The sequence below is a fragment of the Lissotriton vulgaris genome, chromosome 1_1 (genome assembly GCF_964263255.1).
Source record: "Lissotriton vulgaris chromosome 1_1, aLisVul1.2, whole genome shotgun sequence".
NCBI classification, from domain to species: Eukaryota; Metazoa; Chordata; class Amphibia; order Caudata; family Salamandridae; genus Lissotriton; species Lissotriton vulgaris.
This window is the reverse complement of record NC_141685.1, coordinates 99,223,959-99,247,818: the sequence shown is the minus strand read 5'-3', so window position 1 is coordinate 99,247,818 and position 23,860 is coordinate 99,223,959. Positions and strand designations below refer to the sequence as shown.

Sequence of the window (23,860 nt, the reverse complement as noted above, 5' to 3'; positions counted from 1 at the left end):
TAAGTGCCGCTGACGGCCAATGGTCGTCAGCAGCGCTACCTCCCCAGTGCTGCGCACGACCATTGAACGTCCATTCAGCACTAGTTCTAATGGACAGCGCAGCACTGGGGAGAAATGTTTACACGCAGCTAAGGTGTTAAAGACTGGAGGCGGCGGTTCAGTCTGCGGCCACAAGAGGGCGCTCCTCGCCTGCCGATGAAACCCACTGAGCTGCACATTGGCTGAAAGGGAGAAGGGTTTCCTTTTCCGGGTCAGCGGCGGCAGAGACAGCACCAGCAGCGGGTATGACATCACTTCCGACCACTCCTGGGGTGTCCAGCCTGCTGCAGAGGAGGAAGGAGTCCTGTCTGTGTGTGCAGTTACCTCCATCTTCAGACCCTCACAGACCCCCCCACTCAGACCCCACATCTGCCCCCCCTCAGACCCCAGATCTGCCCCCCCAAGACCCCAGATCTGCCCCCCTCAGACCCCAGATCTGCCCGCCCCCTCAGACCCCAGATCTGCCCCTCCCCAGACCCCAGATCTGCCCTCCGGCCCCCCAGGGGGAGGAGAGAGCCTGGACACGTCTGCACAGGTTTCTGCTCTGGTAGGAGATTGTCAGCACCTTCTGCTGTGTTCATAGAAATAGACTGAATAATCCTGGAGGGAATCTCTGCAGGAGCCGGGCTGAGCTGGACTCTTCTATCCGGGGGCCCCTAGGGCTGAGCTGGGCTCTTCTATCCGGGGGCCCCTGGGGCTGAGTTGGGCTCTTCTATCCGGGGGACCCTGGGGATGAGCTGGGCTCTTCTATCCGGGGGCCCCTGGAACTGAGCTGGGCCCTTCAATTCGGGGGCCCTGGGGTTGAGCTGGTCTCTTCTATCTGGGGGTCCTGGGGCTGAGCTGGGCCCTTCTATCCGGGAGCCCTGGGGCTGAGCTGGCCTCTTCTATACGGGGGCCCCTGGGGCTGAACTGGGCTCTTCTATCTTGGGGCCCCTGGCGCTGAGCTGGGCTCTTCTATCCAGGGGTCCTGGGGCTGAGCTGGGCTCTTCTATCTGGGGGCCCCTGGGGCTGAGCAGGGCTCTTCTATCCAGGGGCCCCTGGGGCAGAGCTGGGCTCTTCTTTCCGGTGGACCCTAGGGCTGAGCTGGGCTCTTGTATCTGGGGGCCCTGGAGCAGGGTTCTTCTATCTGGTGGCCCCTGGGGCTGAGCCGGTCTCTTCTATCCGGGGGCCTCTGGGGCTGAGCTGGGCTCTTCTATCTGGGGTCCCCTGGGGCGGAGCTGGGCCCCTCTATCCAGGGGCCCTTGGGGCTGAGCTGGGGTCTTCTATCCAGGACCCCTGGGGCTGAGCCGGGCTCTTCTATCCAGGACCCCTGGGGCTGAGCTGGGCTCTTCTATTTGGGGGCCCCTGGGGCGGAGCTGAGCTGGGCTCTTCTATCTGGTGCCCCTGGGGCGGAGCTGGGCTCTTCTATCCAGGGGCCCTTTGGGCTGAGCTGGCCTCTTCTATCCAGGACCACTGGGGTTGAGCAGGGCTCTTCTATCCGGGGCCCCTGGGGCTGAGCTGGGCTCTTCTATTCGGAGGCCCCTGGGGCTGAGTTGGGCTCTTCTATCCGGGACCCCTGGGGCTGAGCTGGGCTCTTCTATCCAGGGCCCTGGGGCTGAGCTGGGCTCTTCTATCTGGGGCCCCTAGGGCTGAGCTGGGTTCTTCTATCCGGGGGCCCCTGGGGCTGAGCTGGGCCCTTCTATCCGGGTGCCCCTGGGGCTGAGCAGGGCTCTTCTATCCGGGGCCCCTGGGGCTGAGCTGGGCTCTTCTATTCGGAGGCCCCTGGGGCTGAGTTGGGCTCTTCTATCCAGGACCCCTGGGGCTGAGCTGGGCTCTTCTATCCAGGGCCCTGGGGCTGAGCTGGGCTCTTCTATCTGGGGCCCCTAGGGCTGAGCTGGGTTCTTCTATCCGGGGGCCCCTGGGGCTGAGCTGGGCCCTTCTATCCGGGTGCCCCTGGGGCTGAGATGGACTCTTCTATCTGGGGCCCCTGGGGCTGAGCTGGGTTCTTCTATCCGGGGGCCCCTGGGGCTGAGCTGGGTTCTTCTATCAGGGGGCCACTGGGGCTGAGCTGGGCCCTTCTATCCGCAGGCCCCTGGGGCTGAGCTGGACTCTTCTATCTGAGGCCCTGGGGCTGAGCTGGGCTCTTCTTTCCGGGGGCCCCTCGGGCTGAGCTGGGCCCTTCTATCCCGGAGCCCTGGGGCTGAGCTGGCCTCTTCTATACGGGGGCCCCTGGGGCTGAACTGGGCTCTTCTATCTTGGGGCCCCTGGCGCTGAGCTGGGCTCTTCTATCCAGGGGTCCTGGGGCTGAGCTGGGCTCTTCTATCTGGGGGCCCCTGGGGCTGAGCAGGGCTCTTCTATCCAGGAGAGCTGGGCTCTTCTTTCCGGTGGACCCTAGGGCTGAGCTGGGCTCTTGTATCTGGGGGCCCTGGAGCAGGGTTCTTCTATCTGGTGGCCCCTGGGGCTGAGCCGGTCTCTTCTATCCGGGGGCCTCTGGGGCTGAGCTGGGCTCTTCTATCTGGGGTCCCCTGGGGCGGAGCTGGGCCCCTCTATCCAGGGGCCCTTGGGGCTGAGCTGGGGTCTTCTATCCAGGACCCCTGGGGCTGAGCCGGGCTCTTCTATCCAGGACCCCTGGGGCTGAGCTGGGCTCTTCTATTTGGGGGCCCCTGGGGCGGAGCTGAGCTGGGCTCTTCTATCTGGTGCCCCTGGGGCGGAGCTGGGCTCTTCTATCCAGGGGCCCTTGGGGCTGAGCTGGCCTCTTCTATCCAGGACCACTGGGGTTGAGCAGGGCTCTTCTATCCGGGGCCCCTGGGGCTGAGCTGGGCTCTTCTATTCGGAGGCCCCTGGGGCTGAGTTGGGCTCTTCTATCCGGGACCCCTGGGGCTGAGCTGGGCTCTTCTATCCAGGGCCCTGGGGCTGAGCTGGGCTCTTCTATCTGGGGCCCCTAGGGCTGAGCTGGGTTCTTCTATCCGGGGACCCTGGGGCTGAGCTGGGCCCTTCTATCCGGGTGCCCCTGGGGCTGAGCAGGGCTCTTCTATCCGGGGCCCCTGGGGCTGAGCTGGACTCTTCTATTCGGAGGCCCCTGGGGCTGAGTTGGGCTCTTCTATCCGGGACCCCTGGGGCTGAGCTGAGCACTTCTATCCAGGGCCCTGGGGCTGAGCTGGGCTCTTCTATCTGGGGCCCCTAGGGCTGAGCTGGGTTCTTCTATCCGGGGGCCCCTGGGGCTGAGCTGGGCCCTTCTATCCGGGTGCCCCTGGGGCTGAGATGGACTCTTCTATCTGGGGCCCCTGGGGCTGAGCTGGGTTCTTCTATCCGGGGGCCCCTGGGGCTGAGCTGGGTTCTTCTATCAGGGGTCCACTGGGGCTGAGCTGGGCCCTTCTATCCGCAGGCCCCTGGGGCTGAGCTGGACTCTTCTATCTGAGGCCCTGGGGCTGAGCTGGGCTCTTCTTTCCGGGGGCCCCTCGGGCTGAGCTGGGCCCTTCTATCCGGGAGCCCTGGGGCTGAGCTGGCCTCTTCTATACGGGGGCCCCTGGGGCTGAACTGGGCTCTTCTATCTTGGGGCCCCTGGCGCTGAGCTGGGCTCTTCTATCCAGGGGTCCTGGGGCTGAGCTGGGCTCTTCTATCTGGGGGCCCCTGGGGCTGAGCAGGGCTCTTCTATCCAGGGGCCCCTGGGGCAGAGCTGGGCTCTTCTTTCCGGTGGACCCTAGGGCTGAGCTGGGCTCTTGTATCTGGGGGCCCTGGAGCAGGGTTCTTCTATCTGGTGGCCCCTGGGGCTGAGCCGGTCTCTTCTATCCGGGGGCCTCTGGGGCTGAGCTGGGCTCTTCTATCTGGGGTCCCCTGGGGCGGAGCTGGGCCCCTCTATCCAGGGGCCCTTGGGGCTGAGCTGGGGTCTTCTATCCAGGACCCCTGGGGCTGAGCCGGGCTCTTCTATCCAGGACCCCTGGGGCTGAGCTGGGCTCTTCTATTTGGGGGCCCCTGGGGCGGAGCTGAGCTGGGCTCTTCTATCTGGTGCCCCTGGGGCGGAGCTGGGCTCTTCTATCCAGGGGCCCTTGGGGCTGAGCTGGCCTCTTCTATCCAGGACCACTGGGGCTGAGCAGGGCTCTTCTATCCGGGGCCCCTGGGGCTGAGCTGGGCTCTTCTATTCGGAGGCCCCTGGGGCTGAGTTGGGCTCTTCTATCCGGGACCCCTGGGGCTGAGCTGGGCTCTTCTATCCAGGGCCCTGGGGCTGAGCTGGGCTCTTCTATCTGGGGCCCCTAGGGCTGAGCTGGGTTCTTCTATCCGGGGACCCTGGGGCTGAGCTGGGCCCTTCTATCCCGGTGCCCCTGGGGCTGAGCAGGGCTCTTCTATCCGGGGCCCCTGGGGCTGAGCTGGGCTCTTCTATTCGGAGGCCCCTGGGGCTGAGTTGGGCTCTTCTATCCGGGACCCCTGGGGCTGAGCTGAGCACTTCTATCCAGGGCCCTGGGGCTGAGCTGGGCTCTTCTATCTGGGGCCCCTAGGGCTGAGCTGGGTTCTTCTATCCGGGGGCCCCTGGGGCTGAGCTGGGCCCTTCTATCCGGGTGCCCCTGGGGCTGAGCAGGGCTCTTCTATCCGGGGCCCCTGGGGCTGAGCTGGGCTCTTCTATTCGGAGGCCCCTGGGGCTGAGTTGGGCTCTTCTATCCGGGACCCCTGGGGCTGAGCTGGGCTCTTCTATCCAGGGCCCTGGGGCTGAGCTGGGCTCTTCTATCTGGGGCCCCTAGGGCTGAGCTGGGTTCTTCTATCCGGGGGCCCCTGGGGCTGAGCTGGGCCCTTCTATCCGGGTGCCCCTGGGGCTGAGATGGACTCTTCTATCTGGGGCCCCTGGGGCTGAGCTGGGTTCTTCTATCAGGGGGCCCCTGGGGCTGAGCTGGGTTCTTCTATCAGGGGGCCACTGGGGCTGAGCTGGGCCCTTCTATCCGCAGGCCCCTGGGGCTGAGCTGGACTCTTCTATCTGAGGCCCTGGGGCTGAGCTGGGCTCTTCTTTCCGGGGGCCCCTCGGGCTGAGCTGGGCCCTTCTATCCAGGGTCCCCTGGGGCTGAGCTGGGCCCTTCTATCCGGGGGCCCCTGGGGCTGAGATGAACTGTTCTATGTGGGGGCCTCTGGGGGGCTGAGCTAGGCTCTTCTATCCAGGGGCCCATTGGGGCTGAGCTGGGCTCATCTATCCAGGGGCCCCTGGGGCTGAGCTGGGCTCTTCAATCAGGGGTCCCTGGGGCTTAGCTGGGCTCTTCTATCCGGGTGCCCTGGGGCTGAGCTGGGTTTTTCTATCCAGGGGCCCCTGGGGCTGAGCTGGGCTCTTCTATCCAGGGGCCCCTGGGGCTGAGCTGGGCTCTTCAATCAGGGATCCCTGGGGCTGAGTTGGGCTCTTCTAACTGGGGGCCCTGGGGCTGAGCTGGGCTCTTTTATTTGGGGGCCCCTGGGGCGGAGCTGGGCTCCTCTATTTAGGGGCCCTTGAGGCTGAGCTGGGCTCTTCTATCCAGGACCCCTGGGGCTGAGCTGGGCTCTTCTATCCAGGGCCCTGGGGCTGAGCTGGGCTCTTCTATCTGGGGCCCCTAGGGCTGAGCTGGGTTCTTCTATCCGGGGGCCCCTGGGGCTGAGCTGGGCCCTTCTATCCGGGTGCCCCTGGGGCTGAGATGGACTCTTCTATCTGGGGCCCCTGGGGCTGAGCTGGGTTCTTCTATCCGGGGGCCCCTGGGGCTGAGCTGGGTTCTTCTATCAGGGGGCCACTGGGGCTGAGCTGGACCCTTCTATCCGCAGGCCCCTGGGGCTGAGCTGGACTCTTCTATCTGAGGCCCTGGGGCTGAGCTGGGCTCTTCTTTCCGGGGGCCCCTCGGGCTGAGCTGGGCCCTTCTATCCAGGGTCCCCTGGGGCTGAGCTGGGCCCTTCTATCCGGGGGCCCCTGGGGCTGAGATGGACTGTTCTATGTGGGGGCCTCTGGGGGGCTGAGCTAGGCTCTTCTATCCAGGGGCCCATTGGGGCTGAGCTGGGCTCATCTATCCAGGGGCCCCTGGGGCTGAGCTGGGCTCTTCAATCAGGGGTCCCTGGGGCTTAGCTGGGCTCTTCTATCCGGGTGCCCTGGGGCTGAGCTGGGTTCTTTTATCCAGGGGCCCCTGGGGCTGAGCTGGGCTCTTCTATCCAGGGGCCCCTGGGGCTGAGCTGGGCTCTTCAATCAGGGATCCCTGGGGCTGAGTTGGGCTCTTCTAACTGGGGGCCCTGGGGCTGAGCTGGGCTCTTTTATTTGGGGGCCCCTGGGGCGGAGCTGGGCTCCTCTATTTAGGGGCCCTTGAGGCTGAGCTGGGCTCTTCTATCCAGGACCCCTGGGGCTGAGCTGGGCTTTTCTATTTGGGGGCCCCTGGGGCGGAGCTGGGCTCCTCTATCCAGGGGCCCTTGGGGCTGAGCTGGGCTCTTCTTTCGGGGGGGCCGTGGGGCTGAGCTGGGCTCTTCTATCCGGGGGCCTCTGGGGCTGAGCTGGGCTCTTCTATCTGGTGCCCCTGGGGCGGAGCTGGGCTCTTCTATCCAGGGGCCCTTGGGGCTGAGCTGTCCTCTTCTATCCAGGACCACTGGGGCTGAGCAGGGCTCTTCTATCCAGGGGCCCCTGGGGCAGAGCTGGGCTCTTCTTTCCGGTGGACCCTAGGGCTGAGCTGGGCTCTTGTATCTGGGGGCCCTGGAGCAGGGTTCTTCTATCTGGTGGCCCCTGGGGCTGAGCCGGTCTCTTCTATCCGGGGGCCTCTGGGGCTGAGCTGGGCTCTTCTATCTGGGGTCCCCTGGGGCGGAGCTGGGCCCCTCTATCCAGGGGCCCTTGGGGCTGAGCTGGGGTCTTCTATCCAGGACCCCTGGGGCTGAGCCGGGCTCTTCTATCCAGGACCCCTGGGGCTGAGCTGGGCTCTTCTATTTGGGGGCCCCTGGGGCGGAGCTGAGCTGGGCTCTTCTATCTGGTGCCCCTGGGGCGGAGCTGGGCTCTTCTATCCAGGGGCCCTTGGGGCTGAGCTGGCCTCTTCTATCCAGGACCACTGGGGTTGAGCAGGGCTCTTCTATCCGGGGCCCCTGGGGCTGAGCTGGGCTCTTCTATTCGGAGGCCCCTGGGGCTGAGTTGGGCTCTTCTATCCGGGACCCCTGGGGCTGAGCTGGGCTCTTCTATCCAGGGCCCTGGGGCTGAGCTGGGCTCTTCTATCTGGGGCCCCTAGGGCTGAGCTGGGTTCTTCTATCCGGGGACCCTGGGGCTGAGCTGGGCCCTTCTATCCGGGTGCCCCTGGGGCTGAGCAGGGCTCTTCTATCCGGGGCCCCTGGGGCTGAGCTGGACTCTTCTATTCGGAGGCCCCTGGGGCTGAGTTGGGCTCTTCTATCCGGGACCCCTGGGGCTGAGCTGAGCACTTCTATCCAGGGCCCTGGGGCTGAGCTGGGCTCTTCTATCTGGGGCCCCTAGGGCTGAGCTGGGTTCTTCTATCCGGGGGCCCCTGGGGCTGAGCTGGGCCCTTCTATCCGGGTGCCCCTGGGGCTGAGATGGACTCTTCTATCTGGGGCCCCTGGGGCTGAGCTGGGTTCTTCTATCCGGGGGCCCCTGGGGCTGAGCTGGGTTCTTCTATCAGGGGTCCACTGGGGCTGAGCTGGGCCCTTCTATCCGCAGGCCCCTGGGGCTGAGCTGGACTCTTCTATCTGAGGCCCTGGGGCTGAGCTGGGCTCTTCTTTCCGGGGGCCCCTCGGGCTGAGCTGGGCCCTTCTATCCGGGAGCCCTGGGGCTGAGCTGGCCTCTTCTATACGGGGGCCCCTGGGGCTGAACTGGGCTCTTCTATCTTGGGGCCCCTGGCGCTGAGCTGGGCTCTTCTATCCAGGGGTCCTGGGGCTGAGCTGGGCTCTTCTATCTGAGGGCCCCTGGGGCTGAGCAGGGCTCTTCTATCCAGGGGCCCTTGGGGCAGAGCTGGGCTCTTCTTTCCGGTGGACCCTAGGGCTGAGCTGGGCTCTTGTATCTGGGGGCCCTGGAGCAGGGTTCTTCTATCTGGTGGCCCCTGGGGCTGAGCCGGTCTCTTCTATCCGGGGGCCTCTGGGGCTGAGCTGGGCTCTTCTATCTGGGGTCCCCTGGGGCGGAGCTGGGCCCCTCTATCCAGGGGCCCTTGGGGCTGAGCTGGGGTCTTCTATCCAGGACCCCTGGGGCTGAGCCGGGCTCTTCTATCCAGGACCCCTGGGGCTGAGCTGGGCTCTTCTATTTGGGGGCCCCTGGGGCGGAGCTGAGCTGGGCTCTTCTATCTGGTGCCCCTGGGGCGGAGCTGGGCTCTTCTATCCAGGGGCCCTTGGGGCTGAGCTGGCCTCTTCTATCCAGGACCACTGGGGCTGAGCAGGGCTCTTCTATCCGGGGCCCCTGGGGCTGAGCTGGGCTCTTCTATTCGGAGGCCCCTGGGGCTGAGTTGGGCTCTTCTATCCGGGACCCCTGGGGCTGAGCTGGGCTCTTCTATCCAGGGCCCTGGGGCTGAGCTGGGCTCTTCTATCTGGGGCCCCTAGGGCTGAGCTGGGTTCTTCTATCCGGGGACCCTGGGGCTGAGCTGGGCCCTTCTATCCCGGTGCCCCTGGGGCTGAGCAGGGCTCTTCTATCCGGGGCCCCTGGGGCTGAGCTGGGCTCTTCTATTCGGAGGCCCCTGGGGCTGAGTTGGGCTCTTCTATCCGGGACCCCTGGGGCTGAGCTGAGCACTTCTATCCAGGGCCCTGGGGCTGAGCTGGGCTCTTCTATCTGGGGCCCCTAGGGCTGAGCTGGGTTCTTCTATCCGGGGGCCCCTGGGGCTGAGCTGGGCCCTTCTATCCGGGTGCCCCTGGGGCTGAGCAGGGCTCTTCTATCCGGGGCCCCTGGGGCTGAGCTGGGCTCTTCTATTCGGAGGCCCCTGGGGCTGAGTTGGGCTCTTCTATCCAGGACCCCTGGGGCTGAGCTGGGCTCTTCTATCCAGGGCCCTGGGGCTGAGCTGGGCTCTTCTATCTGGGGCCCCTAGGGCTGAGCTGGGTTCTTCTATCCGGGGGCCCCTGGGGCTGAGCTGGGCCCTTCTATCCGGGTGCCCCTGGGGCTGAGATGGACTCTTCTATCTGGGGCCCCTGGGGCTGAGCTGGGTTCTTCTATCAGGGGGCCCCTGGGGCTGAGCTGGGTTCTTCTATCAGGGGGCCACTGGGGCTGAGCTGGGCCCTTCTATCCGCAGGCCCCTGGGGCTGAGCTGGACTCTTCTATCTGAGGCCCTGGGGCTGAGCTGGGCTCTTCTTTCCGGGGGCCCCTCGGGCTGAGCTGGGCCCTTCTATCCAGGGTCCCCTGGGGCTGAGCTGGGCCCTTCTATCCGGGGGCCCCTGGGGCTGAGATGAACTGTTCTATGTGGGGGCCTCTGGGGGGCTGAGCTAGGCTCTTCTATCCAGGGGCCCATTGGGGCTGAGCTGGGCTCATCTATCCAGGGGCCCCTGGGGCTGAGCTGGGCTCTTCAATCAGGGGTCCCTGGGGCTTAGCTGGGCTCTTCTATCCGGGTTCCCTGGGGCTGAGCTGGGTTTTTCTATCCAGGGGCCCCTGGGGCTGAGCTGGGCTCTTCTATCCAGGGGCCCCTGGGGCTGAGCTGGGCTCTTCAATCAGGGATCCCTGGGGCTGAGTTGGGCTCTTCTAACTGGGGGCCCTGGGGCTGAGCTGGGCTCTTTTATTTGGGGGCCCCTGGGGCGGAGCTGGGCTCCTCTATTTAGGGGCCCTTGAGGCTGAGCTGGGCTCTTCTATCCAGGACCCCTGGGGCTGAGCTGGGCTCTTCTATCCAGGGCCCTGGGGCTGAGCTGGGCTCTTCTATCTGGGGCCCCTAGGGCTGAGCTGGGTTCTTCTATCCGGGGGCCCCTGGGGCTGAGCTGGGCCCTTCTATCCGGGTGCCCCTGGGGCTGAGATGGACTCTTCTATCTGGGGCCCCTGGGGCTGAGCTGGGTTCTTCTATCCGGGGGCCCCTGGGGCTGAGCTGGGTTCTTCTATCAGGGGGCCACTGGGGCTGAGCTGGACCCTTCTATCCGCAGGCCCCTGGGGCTGAGCTGGACTCTTCTATCTGAGGCCCTGGGGCTGAGCTGGGCTCTTCTTTCCGGGGGCCCCTCGGGCTGAGCTGGGCCCTTCTATCCAGGGTCCCCTGGGGCTGAGCTGGGCCCTTCTATCCGGGGGCCCCTGGGGCTGAGATGGACTGTTCTATGTGGGGGCCTCTGGGGGGCTGAGCTAGGCTCTTCTATCCAGGGGCCCATTGGGGCTGAGCTGGGCTCATCTATCCAGGGGCCCCTGGGGCTGAGCTGGGCTCTTCAATCAGGGGTCCCTGGGGCTTAGCTGGGCTCTTCTATCCGGGTGCCCTGGGGCTGAGCTGGGTTCTTTTATCCAGGGGCCCCTGGGGCTGAGCTGGGCTCTTCTATCCAGGGGCCCCTGGGGCTGAGCTGGGCTCTTCAATCAGGGATCCCTGGGGCTGAGTTGGGCTCTTCTAACTGGGGGCCCTGGGGCTGAGCTGGGCTCTTTTATTTGGGGGCCCCTGGGGCGGAGCTGGGCTCCTCTATTTAGGGGCCCTTGAGGCTGAGCTGGGCTCTTCTATCCAGGACCCCTGGGGCTGAGCTGGGCTTTTCTATTTGGGGGCCCCTGGGGCGGAGCTGGGCTCCTCTATCCAGGGGCCCTTGGGGCTGAGCTGGGCTCTTCTTTCGGGGGGGCCGTGGGGCTGAGCTGGGCTCTTCTATCCGGGGGCCTCTGGGGCTGAGCTGGGCTCTTCTATCTGGTGCCCCTGGGGCGGAGCTGGGCTCTTCTATCCAGGGGCCCTTGGGGCTGAGCTGTCCTCTTCTATCCAGGACCACTGGGGCTGAGCAGGGCTCTTCTATCCAGGGGCCCCTGGGGCAGAGCTGGGCTCTTCTTTCCGGTGGACCCTAGGGCTGAGCTGGGCTCTTGTATCTGGGGGCCCTGGAGCAGGGTTCTTCTATCTGGTGGCCCCTGGGGCTGAGCCGGTCTCTTCTATCCGGGGGCCTCTGGGGCTGAGCTGGGCTCTTCTATCTGGGGTCCCCTGGGGCGGAGCTGGGCCCCTCTATCCAGGGGCCCTTGGGGCTGAGCTGGGGTCTTCTATCCAGGACCCCTGGGGCTGAGCCGGGCTCTTCTATCCAGGACCCCTGGGGCTGAGCTGGGCTCTTCTATTTGGGGGCCCCTGGGGCGGAGCTGAGCTGGGCTCTTCTATCTGGTGCCCCTGGGGCGGAGCTGGGCTCTTCTATCCAGGGGCCCTTGGGGCTGAGCTGGCCTCTTCTATCCAGGACCACTGGGGTTGAGCAGGGCTCTTCTATCCGGGGCCCCTGGGGCTGAGCTGGGCTCTTCTATTCGGAGGCCCCTGGGGCTGAGTTGGGCTCTTCTATCCGGGACCCCTGGGGCTGAGCTGGGCTCTTCTATCCAGGGCCCTGGGGCTGAGCTGGGCTCTTCTATCTGGGGCCCCTAGGGCTGAGCTGGGTTCTTCTATCCAGGACCCCTGGGGCTGAGCTGGGCTTTTCTATTTGGGGGCCCCTGGGGCGGAGCTGGGCTCCTCTATCCAGGGGCCCTTGGGGCTGAGCTGGGCTCTTCTTTCGGGGGGGCCGTGGGGCTGAGCTGGGCTCTTCTATCCGGGGGCCTCTGGGGCTGAGCTGGGCTCTTCTATCTGGTGCCCCTGGGGCGGAGCTGGGCTCTTCTATCCAGGGGCCCTTGGGGCTGAGCTGTCCTCTTCTATCCAGGACCACTGGGGCTGAGCAGGGCTCTTCTATCCGGGGCCCCTGGGGCTGAGCTGGGCTCTCCTATTCAGAGGCTCCTGGGGCTGAGCTGGGCTCTTCTATCCGGGACCCCCGGGGCTGAGCTGGGCTCTTCTATCTAGGGCCCTGGGGCTGAGCTGGGCTCTTCTATCTGGGGCCCCTAGGGCTGAGCTGGGTTCTTCTATCCGGGGGCCCCTGGGGCTGAGCTGGGCCCTTCTATCCGGGTGCCCCTGGGGCTGAGCTGGACTCTTCTATCTGGGCCCCTGGGGCTGAGCTGGGTTCCTCTATCTGGGGGCCCCTGGGGCTGAGCTGGGTTCTTCTATCCGGGGGCCCCTGGGGCTGAGCTGGGCCCTTCTATCCGGGGGCCCCTGGGGCTGAGCTGGGACCTTCTATCCGGGGTGCCCTGGGGCTGAGCTGGACCCTTCTATCCGGGGGCCCCTGGAGCTGAGCTGGGCCCTTCTATACGGGGGCCCCTGGGGCTGAACTGGGCTCTTCTATCTTGGGGCCCCTGGCGCTGAGCTGGGCTCTTCTATCCAGGGGTCCTGGGGCTGAGCTGGGCTCTTCTATCTGGGGGCCCCTGGGGCTGAGCAGGGCTCTTCTATCCAGGGGCCCCTGGGGCAGAGCTGGGCTCTTCTTTCCGGTGGACCCTAGGGCTGAGCTGGGCTCTTGTATCTGGGGGCCCTGGAGCAGGGTTCTTCTATCTGGTGGCCCCTGGGGCTGAGCCGGTCTCTTCTATCCGGGGGCCTCTGGGGCTGAGCTGGGCTCTTCTATCTGGGGTCCCCTGGGGCGGAGCTGGGCCCCTCTATCCAGGGGCCCTTGGGGCTGAGCTGGGGTCTTCTATCCAGGACCCCTGGGGCTGAGCCGGGCTCTTCTATCCAGGACCCCTGGGGCTGAGCTGGGCTCTTCTATTTGGGGGCCCCTGGGGCGGAGCTGAGCTGGGCTCTTCTATCTGGTGCCCCTGGGGCGGAGCTGGGCTCTTCTATCCAGGGGCCCTTGGGGCTGAGCTGGCCTCTTCTATCCAGGACCACTGGGGCTGAGCAGGGCTCTTCTATCCGGGGCCCCTGGGGCTGAGCTGGGCTCTTCTATTCGGAGGCCCCTGGGGCTGAGTTGGGCTCTTCTATCCGGGACCCCTGGGGCTGAGCTGGGCTCTTCTATCCAGGGCCCTGGGGCTGAGCTGGGCTCTTCTATCTGGGGCCCCTAGGGCTGAGCTGGGTTCTTCTATCCGGGGGCCCCTGGGGCTGAGCTGGGCCCTTCTATCCGGGTGCCCCTGGGGCTGAGCAGGGCTCTTCTATCCGGGGCCCCTGGGGCTGAGCTGGGCTCTTCTATTCGGAGGCCCCTGGGGCTGAGTTGGGCTCTTCTATCCGGGACCCCTGGGGCTGAGCTGGGCTCTTCTATCCAGGGCCCTGGGGCTGAGCTGGGCTCTTCTATCTGGGGCCCCTAGGGCTGAGCTGGGTTCTTCTATCCGGGGGCCCCTGGGGCTGAGCTGGGCCCTTCTATCCGGGTGCCCCTGGGGCTGAGATGGACTCTTCTATCTGGGGCCCCTGGGGCTGAGCTGGGTTCTTCTATCCGGGGGCCCCTGGGGCTGAGCTGGGTTCTTCTATCAGGGGGCCACTGGGGCTGAGCTGGGCCCTTCTATCCGCAGGCCCCTGGGGCTGAGCTGAACTCTTCTATCTGAGGCCCTGGGGCTGAGCTGGGCTCTTCTTTCCGGGGGCCCCTCGGGCTGAGCTGGGCCCTTCTATCCAGGGTCCCCTGGGGCTGAGCTGGGCCCTTCTATCCGGGGGCCCCTGGGCTGAGATGGACTGTTCTATGTGGGGGCCTCTGGGGGGCTGAGCTAGGCTCTTCTATCCAGGGGCCCATTGGGGCTGAGCTGGGCTCATCTATCCAGGGGCCCCTGGGGCTGAGCTGGGCTCTTCAATCAGGGGTCCCTGGGGCTTAGCTGGGCTCTTCTATCCGGGTGCCCTGGGGCTGAGCTGGGTTTTTCTATCCAGGGGCCCCTGGGGCTGAGCTGGGCTCTTCTATCCAGGGGCCCCTGGGGCTGAGCTGGGCTCTTCAATCAGGGATCCCTGGGGCTGAGTTGGGCTCTTCTAACTGGGGGCCCTGGGGCTGAGCTGGGCTCTTTTATTTGGGGGCCCCTGGGGCGGAGCTGGGCTCCTCTATTTAGGGGCCCTTGAGGCTGAGCTGGGCTCTTCTATCCAGGACCCCTGGGGCTGAGCTGGGCTCTTCTATCCAGGGCCCTGGGGCTGAGCTGGGCTCTTCTATCTGGGGCCCCTAGGGCTGAGCTGGGTTCTTCTATCCGGGGGCCCCTGGGGCTGAGCTGGGCCCTTCTATCCGGGTGCCCCTGGGGCTGAGATGGACTCTTCTATCTGGGGCCCCTGGGGCTGAGCTGGGTTCTTCTATCCGGGGGCCCCTGGGGCTGAGCTGGGTTCTTCTATCAGGGGGCCACTGGGGCTGAGCTGGACCCTTCTATCCGCAGGCCCCTGGGGCTGAGCTGGACTCTTCTATCTGAGGCCCTGGGGCTGAGCTGGGCTCTTCTTTCCGGGGGCCCCTCGGGCTGAGCTGGGCCCTTCTATCCAGGGTCCCCTGGGGCTGAGCTGGGCCCTTCTATCCGGGGGCCCCTGGGGCTGAGATGGACTGTTCTATGTGGGGGCCTCTGGGGGGCTGAGCTAGGCTCTTCTATCCAGGGGCCCATTGGGGCTGAGCTGGGCTCATCTATCCAGGGGCCCCTGGGGCTGAGCTGGGCTCTTCAATCAGGGGTCCCTGGGGCTTATCTGGGCTCTTCTATCCGGTTGCCCTGGGGCTGAGCTGGGTTCTTTTATCCAGGGGCCCCTGGGGCTGAGCTGGGCTCTTCTATCCAGGGGCCCCTGGGGCTGAGCTGGGCTCTTCAATCAGGGATCCCTGGGGCTGAGTTGGGCTCTTCTAACTGGGGGCCCTGGGGCTGAGCTGGGCTCTTTTATTTGGGGGCCACTGGGGCTGAGCTGGGCCCTTCTATCCGCAGGCCCCTGGGGCTGAGCTGAACTCTTCTATCTGAGGCCCTGGGGCTGAGCTGGGCTCTTCTTTCCGGGGGCCCCTCGGGCTGAGCTGGGCCCTTCTATCCAGGGTCCCCTGGGGCTGAGCTGGGCCCTTCTATCCGGGGGCCCCTGGGCTGAGATGGACTGTTCTATGTGGGGGCCTCTGGGGGGCTGAGCTAGGCTCTTCTATCCAGGGGCCCATTGGGGCTGAGCTGGGCTCATCTATCCAGGGGCCCCTGGGGCTGAGCTGGGCTCTTCAATCAGGGGTCCCTGGGGCTTAGCTGGGCTCTTCTATCCGGGTGCCCTGGGGCTGAGCTGGGTTTTTCTATCCAGGGGCCCCTGGGGCTGAGCTGGGCTCTTCTATCCAGGGGCCCCTGGGGCTGAGCTGGGCTCTTCAATCAGGGATCCCTGGGGCTGAGTTGGGCTCTTCTAACTGGGGGCCCTGGGGCTGAGCTGGGCTCTTTTATTTGGGGGCCCCTGGGGCGGAGCTGGGCTCCTCTATTTAGGGGCCCTTGAGGCTGAGCTGGGCTCTTCTATCCAGGACCCCTGGGGCTGAGCTGGGCTCTTCTATCCAGGGCCCTGGGGCTGAGCTGGGCTCTTCTATCTGGGGCCCCTAGGGCTGAGCTGGGTTCTTCTATCCGGGGGCCCCTGGGGCTGAGCTGGGCCCTTCTATCCGGGTGCCCCTGGGGCTGAGATGGACTCTTCTATCTGGGGCCCCTGGGGCTGAGCTGGGTTCTTCTATCCGGGGGCCCCTGGGGCTGAGCTGGGTTCTTCTATCAGGGGGCCACTGGGGCTGAGCTGGACCCTTCTATCCGCAGGCCCCTGGGGCTGAGCTGGACTCTTCTATCTGAGGCCCTGGGGCTGAGCTGGGCTCTTCTTTCCGGGGGCCCCTCGGGCTGAGCTGGGCCCTTCTATCCAGGGTCCCCTGGGGCTGAGCTGGGCCCTTCTATCCGGGGGCCCCTGGGGCTGAGATGGACTGTTCTATGTGGGGGCCTCTGGGGGGCTGAGCTAGGCTCTTCTATCCAGGGGCCCATTGGGGCTGAGCTGGGCTCATCTATCCAGGGGCCCCTGGGGCTGAGCTGGGCTCTTCAATCAGGGGTCCCTGGGGCTTAGCTGGGCTCTTCTATCCGGTTGCCCTGGGGCTGAGCTGGGTTCTTTTATCCAGGGGCCCCTGGGGCTGAGCTGGGCTCTTCTATCCAGGGGCCCCTGGGGCTGAGCTGGGCTCTTCAATCAGGGATCCCTGGGGCTGAGTTGGGCTCTTCTAACTGGGGGCCCTGGGGCTGAGCTGGGCTCTTTTATTTGGGGGCCCCTGGGGCGGAGCTGGGCTCCTCTATTTAGGGGCCCTTGAGGCTGAGCTGGGCTCTTCTATCCAGGACCCCTGGGGCTGAGCTGGGCTTTTCTATTTGGGGGCCCCTGGGGCGGAGCTGGGCTCCTCTATCCAGGGGCCCTTGGGGCTGAGCTGGGCTCTTCTTTCGGGGGGGTAGTGGGGCTGAGCTGGGCTCTTCTATCCGGGGGCCTCTGGGGCTGAGCTGGGCTCTTCTATCTGGTGCCCCTGGGGCGGAGCTGGGCTCTTCTATCCAGGGGCCCTTGGGGCTGAGCTGTCCTCTTCTATCCAGGACCACTGGGGCTGAGCAGGGCTCTTCTATCCGGGGCCCCTGGGGCTGAGCTGGGCTCTCCTATTCAGAGGCTCCTGGGGCTGAGCTGGGCTCTTCTATCCGGGACCCCCGGGGCTGAGCTGGGCTCTTCTATCTAGGGCCCTGGGGCTGAGCTGGGCTCTTCTATCTGGGGCCCCTAGGGCTGAGCTGGGTTCTTCTATCCGGGGGCCCCTGGGGCTGAGCTGGGCCCTTCTATCCGGGTGCCCCTGGGGCTGAGCTGGACTCTTCTATCTGGGCCCCTGGGGCTGAGCTGGGTTCCTCTATCTGGGGGCCCCTGGGGCTGAGCTGGGTTCTTCTATCCGGGGGCCCCTGGGGCTGAGCTGGGCCCTTCTATCCGGGGGCCCCTGGGGCTGAGCTGGGACCTTCTATCCGGGGTGCCCTGGGGCTGAGCTGGACCCTTCTATCCGGGGGCCCCTGGAGCTGAGCTGGGCCCTTCTATACGGGGGCCCCTGGGGCTGAACTGGGCTCTTCTATCTTGGGGCCCCTGGCGCTGAGCTGGGCTCTTCTATCCAGGGGTCCTGGGGCTGAGCTGGGCTCTTCTATCTGGGGGCCCCTGGGGCTGAGCAGGGCTCTTCTATCCAGGGGCCCCTGGGGCAGAGCTGGGCTCTTCTTTCCGGTGGACCCTAGGGCTGAGCTGGGCTCTTGTATCTGGGGGCCCTGGAGCAGGGTTCTTCTATCTGGTGGCCCCTGGGGCTGAGCCGGTCTCTTCTATCCGGGGGCCTCTGGGGCTGAGCTGGGCTCTTCTATCTGGGGTCCCCTGGGGCGGAGCTGGGCCCCTCTATCCAGGGGCCCTTGGGGCTGAGCTGGGGTCTTCTATCCAGGACCCCTGGGGCTGAGCCGGGCTCTTCTATCCAGGACCCCTGGGGCTGAGCTGGGCTCTTCTATTTGGGGGCCCCTGGGGCGGAGCTGAGCTGGGCTCTTCTATCTGGTGCCCCTGGGGCGGAGCTGGGCTCTTCTATCCAGGGGCCCTTGGTGCTGAGCTGGCCTCTTCTATCCAGGACCACTGGGGCTGAGCAGGGCTCTTCTATCCGGGGCCCCTGGGGCTGAGCTGGGCTCTTCTATTCGGAGGCCCCTGGGGCTGAGTTGGGCTCTTCTATCCGGGACCCCTGGGGCTGAGCTGGGCTCTTCTATCCAGGGCCCTGGGGCTGAGCTGGGCTCTTCTATCTGGGGCCCCTAGGGCTGAGCTGGGTTCTTCTATCCGGGGGCCCCTGGGGCTGAGCTGGGCCCTTCTATCCGGGTGCCCCTGGGGCTGAGCAGGGCTCTTCTATCCGGGGCCCCTGGGGCTGAGCTGGGCTCTTCTATTCGGAGGCCCCTGGGGCTGAGTTGGGCTCTTCTATCCGGGACCCCTGGGGCTGAGCTGGGCTCTTCTATCCAGGGCCCTGGGGCTGAGCTGGGCTCTTCTATCTGGGGCCCCTAGGGCTGAGCTGGGTTCTTCTATCCGGGGGCCCCTGGGGCTGAGCTGGGCCCTTCTATCCGGGTGCCCCTGGGGCTGAGATGGACTCTTCTATCTGGGGCCCCTGGGGCTGAGCTGGGTTCTTCTATCCGGGGGCCCCTGGGGCTGAGCTGGGTTCTTCTATCAGGGGGCCACTGGGGCTGAGCTGGGCCCTTCTATCCGCAGGCCCCTGGGGCTGAGCTGAACTCTTCTATCTGAGGCCCTGGGGCTGAGCTGGGCTCTTCTTTCCGGGGGCCCCTCGGGCTGAGCTGGGCCCTTCTATCCAGGGTCCCCTGGGGCTGAGCTGAGCCCTTCTATCCGGGGGCCCCTGGGGCTGAGATGGACTGTTCTATGTGGGGGCCCCTGGGGCTGAGCTGAGTTCTTCTATCTGGCGGCCCCTGGGGCTGAGCTGAGCTGTTCTATCTGGGCGCCTCTGGGGGGCAGAGCTAGGCTCTTCTATCTAGGGCCCCTGGGGCTGAGCTGGGCTCTTCTATCCAGGGGCCCCTGGGGCTGAGCTGGGCTCTTCTATCCAGGGGGCCCTGGGGCTGAGCAGGGCTCTTCAATCAGGGGTCCCTGGGGCTGAGCTGGGCTCTTCTATCCGGGGGCCCTGGGGCTGAGCTGGGTTCTTCTATCCGGGGTCCCTGGGGCTGAGCTTGGCTCTTCTATCCGTGGCCCCTGTGGCTGAGCTGGGCTCTTCTATCCGGGGTCCCCTGGGGCTGAGCTTGGCTCTTCTATCTGTGGCCCCTAGGGCTGAGCTGGGCTCTTCTATCCGGGGCCCCTGGGGCTGAGCTGGGCTTGTCTATCCGGGGTCCCCTGGGGCTGAGCTTGGCTCTTCTATCCATGGCCCCTAGGGCTGAGCTGGGCTCTTCTATCCGAGGCCCCTGGGGCTAAGCTGGGCTCGTCTATCCGGGGGCCCTGGGGGTGTTTGTGGGCATCATGTGTGTTAAAGAAGGGGATCAGTGCACTGCATTTTACTGCACTATTAGGAATGTGTACTGTGGTGCATCTTGCAGCACTGTGAGGGATCTGTGCACTGTGGTGCATCTTGCTGCACTGTGAGGGATCTGTGCACTGTGGTGCATCTTGCTGCACTGTGAGGGATCTGTGCACTGCGGTGCATCTTACTGCATTGTGAGGAATCTGTGGACTGTTCACTCATTGTCATGACACCATCCACTGAGGGAGAAATCTGTGAGAGTCAAATCTGATTGTTCTGTCTTATGAAGTTATTGAGACTGTAATCTACTTCTTTGTTTATTTTATAAGTGAACCTTTGAAGGGAGTGAGCGGGTAAACAAAGCAGACAAATGAAAAACTTAATTTGGTGCAGAGTCGGAAAGTTGTTTGAATACACACAGTCCTACCAAATATAAAAAATTACCCACAGAAACACGAAAAATAGAAAACATTGTCCAGTTTAATTCTAGCACTTTCTTACATTTGCATATAATTAATGAAATTCAGGCTGTAATTTCCAATTCACTCTTAAAGACTGGAGGCGGCGGTTCCATCAGCGGCCACCTGAGGGCGCTCCTCGCCTACTAATGAAACCCACTGAGCTGCACATTGGCTGAAAGGGAGAAGGGTTTCCTCTTCCGGGTCAGCGGTGGCAGAGACAGCATCAGCAGCGGGGGTGACATCACTTCCGGCCTCTCCTGGTGTTTGCAGCCTGCAGCAGAGGAGGAAGGAGCCCTGTCTGTCTGTGCAGTTACCTTCATCTGCAGACCCCCCTCAAACCCCAGATTTACCATCCCCAGACCCCAGACCCACCCCTCCCCCCAGCCCTAGGAGGAGGAGAGAGCCTGGAGATGTCTGCACAGGTCTCTGCTCAGGTAGGAGATTGTCAGCACCTTCTGCTGTGTTTGTAGAAATAGACTGAATAATACTGGAGGGAATCTCTGCAGGAGCCGGGCTGAGCTGGGCTCTTCTATCTGGGGGCCCCTGGGGCTGAGCTGGGCCCTTCTATCCAGGGCCCCTGGGGCTGAGCTGGGCTCTTCTATCCGGAGGCCCCTGGGGCTGAGCTGGGCTCTTCTATCCGGGGGCCCTGGGGCTGAGCTGGGCTCTTCTATCTGGAGGTCCTGGGGCTGAGCAGGGCTCTTCTATCCGGGGCCCCTGGGGCTGAGCTGGGCTCTTCTATCCGTTGGCCCCTGGGGCTGAGCTGGGCTTTTCTATCTGGGGGCCCCTTGGGCTGAGCTGGGCTCTTCTATCTGGGGGCCCTGATGCTGAGCTGGGCCCTTCTATCCGGGGTCCTCAGGGGCTGAGCTGGGTTTTTCAATGTGGGGCCCCTGAGGCTGAGCGGGAGTCTTCTATCCTGGGCCCCTGGGGCTGAGCAGGGCTTTTCAATCCAGGGGCCCTGGGCTGAGCTGTGCTCCTCTATCCGGTGGCCCTGGGGACGAACTGGGCTCTTCTATCCGGGGCCCCTGGGGCTGAGCTGGGCTCTTCTATCCGAGTGCCTCTGGGGCTGAGCTGGGCTATTCTATCCGGGGCCCCTGGGGCTGAACTGGGCCCTTCTATCCGGGGCCCCTGGGGCTGGGCTGGGCTCTTCTATCCGAGTGCCTCTGGGGCTGAGCTGGGCTATTCTATCCGGGGGCCCTGGGGATGAGCTGGGCTCTTCTATCCGAGGGCCCTGGGGGGCTTTCCTTCCTGCCCTGGGGGTGTTTGTGGGCATCATTTGTGTTGAAGAGGGGATCTGTGCACTGCATCCTACTGCACTATGAATAATCTGTGAACACTGCACTGCATCTGACGGCATTATTAGAGGTCTGTGCACTGAATCTTACTGCACTGTGAGGAATCTGTGCATGCTGCTCTGCATACTACTGCACTATGAGAGGTCTGTGCACTGTATCTTACTGCACTTTGAGGAATCTGTGCACTGTGGTGCATCTTACTGCACTGTGAGGGATCTGTGCATGCTGCTCTGCATACTACTGCACTATGAGAGGTCTGTGCACTGTATCTTACTGCACTTTGAGGAATCTGTGCACTGTGGTGCATCTTACTGCACTGTGAGGGATCTGTGCATGCTGCTCTGCATACTACTGCACTATGAGAGGTCTGTGCACTGTATCTTACTGCACTTAGAGGAATCTGTGCACTGTGGTGCATCTTACTGCACTGTGAGGGATCTGTGCATGCTGCTCTGCAACTGACTGCACTATGAGTAATCTCTGCACAACATCCCTCTGCACAATGGAAATCACTGCATGCTGCACTGCATTTTACTGCATGAGGCATATGTGCTGCTACACTGCATCTTTACAACACTGTGAAGAATCTTTGCACTCTACACTGCATCTTACTGTAATGTGAGAAATCTGTCCACGCCGCCCTGCATCATACAACACTGTGAGAAATCTCTAACACTGCACTGTATATACTGCACTATGAGCAGTCTGTACATGCTGCACTGCATCTTACTGCACTATGAATTATCTATGCACACTGCATTGTTTCTTACTGTACTGTGAGGATTATATGCGCACTGCACTGCATCTTACTACACTGTGAGAAATATGTGCACACTGCATCTTACTACTATAAGAAAGCTGTGCACACGTCACTGCATCTTACAGCACTGTGAGGAAATTGTGCACACTGTACGGCATTTTACAGCACTATGAGAAGTCTGTGCCACTGCACTGTGAGAAGTCTGTGCACACTGCACTGCATTGTACTGCAATGAGTAATCTATGCACACTGCACTGCAGTTTAGTGTTGTATGAGAAATCTGTGCACAATGTGCTGCGTCTTATTCCACTATGAGAAATCTGTTCACACTGCATTGTAACGTAGTAAACTCTGAGAAACCTGTGAACGCTTCACCGCCTCTTACTGCACTATGAGGAATCTGTGCACACCACAGTGCACCTTACAGCACTATGAGGAATCGGAGTACTGCAATGCTATTTACTGCACTGTGAGAAATCTGTGCACACTGCACTGCACCTGACTGCATTATGAGGAGTCTGTGCAGTGCACTGCATCCTATTGCACTATGACAAGTCTATGTCAGTGCACTGCACTGTATCTAACTGCACTGTGTGAAATCTGTGCACACTACACTGCATCCTACTGCATTATGAGGAGTCTGTGCAGTGCACTGCATCCTATTGCACTATGACAAGTCTATGTCAGTGCACTGCTGTAGTGTAGTTCCTATATTCCCAATAGGCTCTGCGCATTGGAATAATATATCCTGCAGCTTAGACGTAGGACTGAGGTCGACTAGGTCTCTACCGAATATACTAAACTTAATTGTGTGTGCCAGCTAGCTCAGAGGTCACTAGAAACTTTCTCGAAAGTACAAGAAGGGATTAGTCTCTGACAACCATATAACATGACAACTTTGTTTCCCAAAAATAAGAAAACAATCTTCAGAGTCGCGGAAACAGTAGATAACTATTTTACTCAGTCAATCGTGCATGCTTCGTTTCACCAGAGTTGCAGAGAAATTAGAGAGACGGGCGTTTTCAATAAAAGGTATTTATTGAACAGTCTTCTATCTCAAGTATGAGAAATGTACTGCTACAATAGTAATGTTGGTTATAAAGTACAGGGCATATAATACGAACAGTATTATAAAGTAGTACTGTAAAAGCATGATACGGTTTCTTAAGCTATAAGTTGCCTAAAATATATAAAAAAAACATACAGTGATAAAAGAATGGCTAAAAGTACTCAACTGGTGCTTCTAAAATATGCCTACCCCGGTGTACCTGACCTAAGCCTAGCACGAGGGAAGAAATAAGTTTTAGGAGTAATTTTAAGTTTAGTATTCTTAGCCTGGAATCTGCAAGAGTCTAATCAAGAATTCTCTAAGGGTCTAATCAGCTCCGTACCTTGGTTTATAATGAATGAGGTCTTGTATCTCTCTCTCAGGACTCGATCTCCCAGATACCCACAAGGGTAAGCTGGAAACACTGGAGCTGGATTTCTCGGCAAGAGAAGAAACAGTGTCTCTCAGTGCGTCTGTTGGAGGGTCGGCTTCTTTCGGCACTTGCTGCTGCAGGGCGTCAGGCAAGTAGTTAGTCGATCTGCTCCAAAACCACTGTGTGTTAGTTTGGGCAAATGTAGGCATATTTATACCATGAAGGTGCCGAGTTTGACGCATGATTGGACTTAATAACGTCACTCAAAGGTTCAATTCCTAGAAAACTCCAGCATTTCTTGGATAACTTAATATTCAAGCAAGGGGATGTTCCTAGCTGCTGAAGGCGGGTTTTCCCAAGAAATCCTTGTGAATTCTTGGAACTTAGTGGAAGTAGCCTTGCCGTATTTGGGCTGTAAGGCTTAGGCCAAATATGGTAATGATTTCTATGCCTATATAAGGATAAGGTAAAGTATACCTATATAAGGGCATGAATCAGAAAATTACACTAGGTTCCTAGATTCGTTTATAACCCTGCACTGTATCTAACTGCACTGTGTGAAATCTGTGCGCACTGCACTGCACCTTGCTGCACTATAAGGAATCGGTGTCACTGCACTTCGTCTTTCCCCACTATGAGAAATCACTGAAGGGGTGGAGCTGGCTTCTTCTACCTGGGGACCTCTGGGAGGGTGAAGGGTCTTTCCTTCTGGCCCTGGGGACTTTTGTGGTCATTACGTGTGTTGAAGGGTGAATTTATGCACACTGCACTGCATCTTACTGCACTATGACAAACCTATGCACACTGCCCTGCATCTTACTGCACTATAAGAAACCTGTCACACTGCACTGCATCATACTGCACTATGAGAAACCTGTCACACTGCACTGCATCATACTCCACTACGAGAACCCTGTCACACTGCACTGCATCATACTTCACTATGAGAAATCTGTGCCACTGCACTGCATCTTACTGCACTATAAGAAACCTGTCACACTGCACTGCTTCTTACTGCCCTATAAGAAACCTGTCACACTGCACTGCATCTTACTGCACTATGAGAAACCTGTCACAATGCACTGCATCATACTCCACTATGAGAAATCTGTGCACACTGCACTGCACCTTACTGCACTATGAGAAACCTGT

General features: G+C 62.2%; 1 protein-coding gene across 1 annotated transcript in view; it reads left to right on the top strand.

Moving 5' to 3' along the window:
- The first annotated feature begins 511 nt into the window (after nt 1-511).
- LOC147737568 (uncharacterized) overlaps nt 512-23,860 on the top strand; it is a 56,914-nt gene continuing 33,565 nt past the window's right edge. Inside the window, exon 1 of the mRNA XM_086936481.1 lies at nt 512-586. The gene's annotated coding sequence lies outside the window, so the exon portion shown is untranslated. The remainder of the gene's footprint in view (nt 587-23,860) is intronic.